The sequence below is a fragment of the Argentina silus genome, assembly GCF_951799395.1.
Source record: "Argentina silus genome assembly, chromosome: 3".
Classification (NCBI taxonomy): Eukaryota; Metazoa; Chordata; class Actinopteri; order Argentiniformes; family Argentinidae; genus Argentina; species Argentina silus.
This window is the reverse complement of record NC_139657.1, coordinates 6,661,923-6,671,653: the sequence shown is the minus strand read 5'-3', so window position 1 is coordinate 6,671,653 and position 9,731 is coordinate 6,661,923.

Here is a 9,731-nt window from a genome sequence, read left to right as displayed (position 1 = left end):
CTATCTGTCTGTCTGTCTGTCTGTCTGTCTGTCTGTCCCCTCTCTCTCTCTCTCTCTCTCTCTCTCTCTCTCTCTCTCTGTCTATCTTTCTGTCTCTCTGTCTATCTTTCTGTCTCTCTGTCTGTCTCCTTCTCTCAACAAAGCATAGCAACATAGTTAAGGACTTAGAACTGGTTGTCCTTCACAGATACATTAAGTACAAAAGATCATACATCTGCCTTTTACCTAAGTATCCTCAAGGGAGCAAAATATTCAAATCAACTCACTTTGAGACAATACAATAAGGTTGAACCCTATATTCCTGTGGATGGATTTCATTGGACTATATTATACCCAGAGTAGAGAAATCGGTCTATAGTATTGTCTGTGAAGCACTAAGTTGTGGCCAGGTTGGAGATCCCTTGTGACGAAGGGTTCAGACATTGCAAGACTTCCTCTGGTGCAATATTTGTATTTCCCCTTTCTTGTGAAATCAATTTGTGATGCTAGTTGAACATCCCTTTTTTAATGTTTTTTTTTGTTTTCTATGCATCTAATTCATGAGATGGTAATATTTTTCTTAAAGAACACTGTTATAATGCATTGTAATGCATTCATAATGCACTGTAAGAATTGTCGTAATCTTGAGCTACACTCTTCAAAAATAGATTCTTAGTGGTTATTTATGGGCCCATTAAGGTGCAACAAAGTCATTTATAGAACCATTTCATCAAGGTGGTGCTTTTTGGAACCTGTTTCACCAAAAAGGTGATATTTGGAACCTTCTCATCAAATAGGTGCTATTTGCTATGTCACATGAACATGAGCACAGATGAAATACAGTTACAATCAAACAAGAACCAACATCACAGGTACATTTGGTTAGGGAGATATTACAACATGAAGAGCGGACGGTCACAATAACCCACAATTCTCCAGCAAAGATGCCACATTGCTCCCTCCTGGTTCTAGTCTATATGGCACTTCTAGGAGTGCCTTATATGTATCAAAGCATGGAACCTTTTTTTCAGTTCTATGTAGAACTTTTAGTTCTAAGAGTGTATAATACACTATTCTCCATCAGTTGAACACAAACGCTTTGTGTCTTATATTAGAACATATATTATTATTGCATTATAAGGCATCATGCATGCCTATAACGACTTCTGACCCATTATACTTGTGTGCTTTAAGAAAAGTGTTACTTAAACTAAAGGGTGTGTGTGTCTGGGTGTGCGTGTTTGTGTGTGTGTCTGTTCTTGTTTAGGCCTACGTGACCGTTTGTGTGATGTGAATAAGATGACATCACCACCTAAAAAGAAAAGTAAAAAAGTTCAAAAAGAGAAAACATTTTTGAAAGCTTATTATGGACCGAACACACAAACTCTCTGTCCTTAGCTCCTCCCTGTGTCACTCATAGTTAAGTTCAAGGTCAAGGCACTTCTGACCAAACCAATGTGGACACAAACAGTCGATTGAGACTGTGACTAAGCTTAACACCCTCCTCTTTGTTTTCAAGGTGTTTTCCCGCCGGAGACCACAGAGTGGATGCGAATGACCCTTCACCTTTTGACACGACACAGCTGTTGAGTGACTGCAATGGGAGTTTGCTTTGGAGCGTACATCTAATCCCAATGCAGAAGCTCTATGCTCGGAATGTCAGTAATGTAGCACTCATACACAGCCTCTCTTTATGACCGGAGCAGACTGGTCCGTTGCCACATTTCTCCCACCAGAATCTCCAAATGTCTTTTGGTCTTAGAAAAGACCAATATAAATTCAATGAATAATTATTAGAATCTTATTCAATAATCCATACCCCAAGAGTATTATTTTTTTTATTTTTCAAAAGAATGTCTTTATCCCTCTCTGTGACCTTCAATTGGTTCATTTTCTTATGATTGGGTTGCAATCCAGTATTGCTCAGTGGAATATGGACATGGATATGTTTGCATGTGGAGGTTGTACAGGGTTGGCGTTTTGAATACTTGGTGCATTAGCACATAGTGCCTACTAATCCCTGTGGGCTGTGCTTACTGTGCATACTTTCCAGCGAGTGTGTCGAAGGGTAAACCTCCCCCCCCCCTCTCCCTCTCTCTCGTTCTTCCCCTTTTCTATCTAAACTTTCTGCCCCCCCGCCCTCTCTCTTTCCCCCTCTCTCTCTCTCTCTCTCTCTCTCTCTGTAAACACATCTCTCTCTCTCCCTTTCTCTCTCTCTGGCTGTCTCTCTCTCTCTCTCTCTCTCTCTCTTCAGTGTGTGTGTGTGTGTGTGGGTGTGTGTGTGTGTGTGTCTGTGCGTGTGTGTATTGCCGTTTCAATGATGTGAGTTCCCTGAAGTTGTATACATTTTTTCACTTTTCCTTCTTTTTTCCTCACTACCCCCGTCTTTCTCTCCCATGCCTTCCCCCTCTCAAGGAAATGGACCCAGTGTGGAATGGAGAGGGGGAGGGAGGGATGGGTAAGGGCGGGAGAGACGGGAAGCAAGAGAAGGAAAATGAAACAAAACGTCCTGATCTCTCTTCACAGCGGTTCTGCAACACCAGATTTTTTTCCTTTCCTTTTTTTTCTTTGGTTGTGTGGAGTAAAACAAAAGAAAGGAGACTGAGAGCTCGGTTTGAGGAAGGCGAGGGAGGCGAGGGAGGGGCCTTCCCCTCACTGTTTCATAACAACAGTGCCTGTAAATCCAAGAGAGGAAAACTAAAGATTACAAATGTAACCCCGGTTCTCTGAAGGAGATTAGGGAGAGCCTTCACTAGGGGACATGCACTCTTGTGTACCTTTCGCCGAAGACCCCTACTCAATCAAGCCTGGTATAGGCCAGTGATGCTTGCAACAAGATAGCCCCACCTATCACCTGTCCCAATAAAAGGACGCAGCAAGCGTGCCATTTCATCCACTGAACCACTCTTAGGGGTCTTAAGCAAAAGGTACACAAGAGTGCATGTCCCCTAGTGAGGTGTCGAACCGAGTCGAATGAAAGAGAATGCCGGCATACAGGAGAAGTCAAAGACGGCTCATAAAAGAGATGAGGACAGCTGGGTGCCGCTATAGAATCTTTGATCTGCCAATTAACCTCAGATGCTTGGAAGGGTGGCATTATTTTTCTTTCTTTTTTGAATGAGAGAAGGATTAGATGGAAAAAAAAAGTCAGACAGGAGAGGCAGAAAGTAGAGCAGTGGGGGGGAGTGGTTGTTGGAGAGAGGAGAGATGGATGGAGAGGGGAGACATAGGGTGAGAGATGGGAGGGAGAGTGGGGTGGGGTGAGGGAGAGGCATAGGGAGAAAGCCGGAGGGGGATGAGGGATGAGGGATGGGGTGAAGGAGGAAGTTACGAGAGTGGGCGTGGGAGTCTGCCTGTGCGTCACTCCAGGCTGCACGGCCTCATTGATGTGCAGGCGTTATCTCAACACCATCCTGCCTGTCAACATTCCCCACTCCACTGATAACAGGCCTGTCTTCTCTCTCTCTCTATCTATCTCTGTCTCTCTCTGTCTGTATCTCTCTGTCTGTATCTCTCTCTCTCTCTCTCCCAACTCCATTTTGTAACACGCACGCTCCACATGTTCCCAATTTCTGTCTGTGTGTCTATCTCTCTGTCTCACAGGTACATTAGTTAGTGAGATAATCGAATACAAATAACAGCAATTCACAATTCCCCACAATTCCCTAGCAACAAGAGAGAGCATTATTTCAATAACTGATGTACCTGTGATTTAGTTTTTGATTCTAACTGTATTACATCTATGCTCATGTTCACGTGACATCAAAACTTTAAATAGGGACGTCGCATGGAATGAGAGAGGCAACAAGGTTTCAAATTGCACATCTTTGAGGAAATTATACTATAAATGACTACGTCGAACCTCAAGGGTGCCATAAAGAACCGCTGACTGTAGTATTTATAGCTCATTGAAAAAGGAAAAGCATTTCTCTCTCTAGGACAAGGGAGGAGAAATATGCAGAGACAAGTATTAGGTACGAGGAGAGAGTTTCAATGATTTGTGCCGCCGTGTGGTTCCTCCCCAAATGCTTTTCACGTTCGGAAATAATAGTAGGGGACACTCTGGTGCCTGATTCTGGCCATTCACGACCCACAACCTGTGGGGAAAAATAAGTATATGTGATAAATAATCATAGTAACAATGCTAAGAGCAGCAGAAGTAAATACCAGTAGCTGAGAACGTGTTGAAATGTGTTTTGAAGGGAAACATTTTTCCAGTCAGTAGACATGTTGTAGTGAACATTTTCATGGTAGTTGGTTTCAACCTGAAGAAACTTTATGTACAACTTCAAAGCAAAATAAATGTATTTAAACTCACAAACTGCTAATATTGAACCAATCAGACTTTGGCTGGTATGTTAACATATGAGCCCTGCCACATAAAGCTGAGGGGTGGAGTTGTAGAGATGTTACCACTCTCAAGTTCATCGATGGAACAAGGACTGACATCAGCATGGGAGTTTTAAACTTATTTTAAACATTGGCGTAAAACAGATGTATATTTTGGGTTATGATGGTGTAAGAAAGTTGTATTAAGCTCATAAGTAACTTTAAGTAATATTTCAAGTAACTTTAAGTAATATTCTTTAAGAATCAATGGATATGTACACTCACTGAACACTTTATTAGGAACACTATACTAATACTGCGTAGGGCCTCCCTTTGCTCTCAAAACATCCTCAATTCTTCGTGGCATTGATTCCACAATATGTTGGAAATATTCCTTTGAAATTATGGTCCATGATGACATGATTGCATCACGCAATTCCTGTGAATTTTTCAGCGGCACTTTCAAGCTGTGAATCTCCCGTTCTACCACATCCCAAAGGTGTTCTATTGAATTCAGATCCAGTGACTGGGAAGGCCACTGAAGAACACTGAACTCATTGTCAAGCGATGATTAATTGGTATTAACGGGCCCAAAGTGTGCCAGGAAAACATACAGTATATCAAACATTTATACATCCAAAAACAGTCTCATGAATGACGGATTGTGGCTTTAACGGAATCTCCTGTGAAAGTTCACTAGTAAGAACGGTAGGCCAAAGGTACCTAGCAACACCTCACTGGTATCTTACACTCCCCTCTGTATGTCTCCTGGTAACTAGGTGCATTTGTGTGTTCCTCCTATTCCCCTCTGTGTGGGTCCTCTGTCCACTCAGATAGGCTTCTGCTTGCTGCCGCGCTCTCACGTATGCTCTGTATTTGCCACCATGGCACTATTGACACTCACAGCAGAAAGAAGTGCAACTGTAAGCAATAACAGCAAATGTGTGCACTAAAGACACACACACACACACACACACACACACACACACACACACACACACACACACACACACACACACACACACACAGAGTCCCTCAGTGTCTCAAAGGGACTCTTGTGAAGTAGATGAAAACGTTAAAGAGGTGTGAAGGAAGATTCTGTTGGCTATGTTGCTGCCATGGAAGCTGGGTCATGTTCATGTCACTCTCCATTATGTCTATACATACTGTATAGGCTACTGATGCAGTTCATTTTAACTGTCATAGTCCATGTATTGTTTTTCAATTTCCATATACTGGTTTTAGAGGAGGTGAGGTTGGGGGGGAGGCAGGAAGAGATGAACATTCCCTTTCATAGAAATTAGGTTCCACTCTCTTATCCATCGACCTGTGACTTTCTACTCTGTATTCACAGATGTGACTATTTGTTCACGATTGTGAAGTGCAAATATTGCTCTGTGAAATGCACTCTGCCCTCATAAGGCCATACCCATGGGTTAAGGGCAGGCCTTGTGTGAGCCACGATTCCGGGGCCTACACTTCAAAGAGGGCCATGGTGTGTGTTTGTATTAGCACATCAAAACCCTCTGAGTGAATGTGCCGTTTCTTAAAAGGGGAGGGTTAATCTGAGCAATAATCCAGAACATCAAACGAATCCAGGCCGCATGCAAGCGACCGTGGACCTGTGGATTATTCCTGATGAAATCCACCATAAGAGGAAGGAAAAATAAACCTCCCCTGTCAGCGAATCATCAGTGTGGCCGACTGTTTTTGGCAGTGCTTGGTCGTGTGCGGTTACGTGAGAGCTAAATCTCGTGGATCAGAACCAAAAGATCAGGGCCTCCTGCAGTCCCAACCCCTGGGAAGCAGAATCATCTGAACGGAACGCTACATTGAAGGCAGGGGAGTGACATATAACCGCCTCACATCTGGTCCAGAGTATATTTATGGACACTTGAGTCACTATCAGAGAGGTTGACTGCATGCATGGAAGAAATGCATCTGATCATCGCTCAAGAGAGCAGTTTATTAGTCTTTCGAGCGGCTGTTCAAGTTTGTGAGGATTTAAAAAGGGAATTATCCGGATCAGGGAGGGTAATAATCAAGAAGCCAAAGAGCACACAAGAGGAATGTTGTGACGCACACCGTGGTAGTGTTAATGAGTGATATCTGCTCAGCTAATCCCCGTGTTTAGACAGGAGGATCTCTGTTTTCTTTGAGAGTTCTTTCACTTCTAGTGGTGATGGCGGCTAGTAATAGGATTTAAGGTGTAAACTTTGACTATCTGGCGCATGCTATCTGCACATCTTTTCTCAATTTGGTTCAACAGACAAGTGGGATCTTTGGGAACCCTACCCTTATCTTCAATCCTGACCCAACCCTTCCAACTAACTCTATCCCTTACCAGTGGCGACCTTTTGAATTAGAGGCCGTTTTCCAATCTATATTAAAAAGTCTGATTGCCTTGAAAATGAGACATCTTTCGATTTGCGATTGTATCGGTCTCAATGTGGGCCACCGCCACCATTCATGTGTCTGAAAAAACTGCCACTGACCCTACCCTAATCCTAACCTTAACCCTTTTAAATTTCAACTTCAATTGGGTGACGTCAAAGCGTCCTAGTTAGCATTTACCTTTTCAAAGGCAGTGGTCTCTAGTTGTCTAGTTGTCTCTTTCATGTGATGTTGAATAATCCCAACCTACACTACTTGTTTGATTTGTATAACATCTTACATAATTACCTTCAAAAACACCTATTGTTCTTCATCTTACTGGAAGTAGGTCACTGTCTCTAACCTGAATTCCATAGCACCCAGGTTTGACTCCCTACACATCGATGACTCAAACAATATTTGGATACATACATAATACATTTATTTACAAGTGACAGCTTTGTCACATGAACAATACGTTTCAATCATCATTCAATCATGGTCACGTTGCTCATCTAATAAAGACGAGCAACGTGACCATGATTGAATGATGATTGAAACTCTTGATTATGAAAACAACTATGACAGGATAGATGGAAGGTTTGGGCGTGCCCTCCATTGTGTAAGGAGCAGCACTTGTCAACCTGAGGAAAAACACTTCATGATGTCACTTAGCAGGTGCAACCTGTTTCTGTTGGCAGGCAGGAAGTCAGCCAGTTGGCAACGGGATCTGGGTTGTTTCCTCTCGTTTGGCAGTCTTGAGTCTTGAACCAGTTTCAGAGAAAACAGAGGAACATCCATTATCTTTAACTAGATACTGTATCTCTGTCATGTCACCGATTACGTTTTGTCTGTTTTGTACTTATAAGGAGCAGTAAGAGACAGACTTGGCTTCAAGTACTATAATAATTTAGAATACGTTGCTGTGCTTGAATAAGTTTTAGCTCAAGGATTTAAAACACTATATGGCCAGGGCTGGTAAGAAGGTATGTAAAGATACTGTAAAGAGTGCTTAAAGATAAGTAAGTTCTAACCAGGGAGGACTGGGACAACAAAATTGCCCTGGACTTTCAACCGACGGGGGGGGGGGGGGGGGTTGGTGTCAGGGCTGAGTGAATGTTTGCACAATACATAGATTTGCTGGGTAGTTGAAAGACAGTGAGATAGTAGGATGGACCAATGGATAAAATATGGTCAGAGGGTAGCATATAGGCAGATAGATAATGTTAGATATATAGATACAGCATAGATACAGTACATAGATAGATAGATAGATAGATAGATAGACAGATAGATAGATAGATAGATAGATAGATAGATAGATAGATAGATAGATAGATAGATAGATAGATAGATAGATAGATAGATAGACAGATAGATAGATAGATAGATAGATAGATAGATAGATAGATAGATAGATAGATAGATAGATAGATAGATAGATAGATAGATAGATAGGTAGATAGATAGATAGATAGATAGATAGATAGATAGATAGATAGATAGATAGATAGATGAAAGAGGGGAGGGTTAGATAGATCAATAAAATTAAGAGTTTCATAAGTATGCCTTATAATGAGAAAGCAGTAGTGACTGGCAACAGGAAGAAAGGATGATGGCTGAGCAGTTGAAAGACAGTGACATAGCAGGATGGACAGATGGATAAACATAAAAGAGAGGGTAGGATAGCCAGATCAATGAGAGCAGGATATAGATAAATAGATAGATAGATAGCTAGATAGATAGATAGCTAGATAGATAGATAGATAGATAGATAGATAGATAGATAGATAGAGAGAGAGGATGGATAGATGAGAGAGGGGAGTATATATAGATCAATACAATTGAGAGGTTAATAAATATGAGCAAGAACAATAGTTGGACTTGCTGAAGCAATCTCACTAATAATAAGTATGAGCAAGAACAATAGTTGGTCAAGCAAGCCCACTCAATAAAGACTAAGCAATAACAGTCACAAATATTGTTTGTTTACTGAAGAATACTTCGGCCAACTGGGCACACAAGGTGAGTCATGAGGTACTTTGAGGACAACCAACATGTCTGTTTGGCCAATGGTGAACTACCTTGTAGAGAAACATGTTGCCACCCTATCAGCTTTCCTGAGTTTTGGCTGGCAGTGGAGAGATGACAGGGTCAGATAGATGCCTCTTCACTAGGTCCTCTCTCTCAGCAGAGCCTGGTTCAGACTGTTAGTCACTTGGGTGTGAATCAGAGGCCGCGTTTGCACACAGCGTAGTGACTCACCCTGCTGCCTTAAGTCATAGGAATGCCTGCAATGCAGGGCACAATATGGCCGCCGGCTGAGTGACTGTGGCAGGTTCTATCCCCTCTCAGTGTCTCTTTATTCCCCTTCAGTAACACTGATTTGGTGCACAGTTTTTTGGTAATGCACTTGTCCAGGTAAGTGTATAGCTCACTATTTTATTTTATTTAACCTTTATTTTACCAGGGGAGTCCCATTGAAATTACATTGAAACAGCATAAAAGCAAACATATGCAGAGTAAGACAACATATAAGCAACACATAAGCAGCAACACCAAGAGCACAGAAGGCAAAGCACACAAGCAACACACAGGATCCTATGTGTAACAGTAGACACACAAAAGCAACACAGTTTTCTGACACTAATTCAATCTGACTGCCCTGCAAGGTTGTAATGTTGGGAAGAGAAGTGGGTGTTTTCTTGGCTTTTGAGAACAGCATCAATTTAGTTTTTGAGGCATTCAACACCAACTTTAAATCAAACAACCGAGATAAAACAATACCAAAAGCAGACTGCAGGAACTCAAGTGATTGAACAAGGGTGGCACCACAACAGTGAATAACAGTATCATCGGTATAAAAATGAAACTGTGCATTCGGAACATTAAGACCCAGATTATTAACGTAAATAGTAAACAAAAGTGGTCCCAAAACAGAACCTTGAGGGACCCCTGAGACAACATGCATTACACTGGAGGAAGTACCGTCAAATTGAACACATTGTGTCCTGCCTGATAGATCATTTTCAAACCAGCCGATGGCCTGC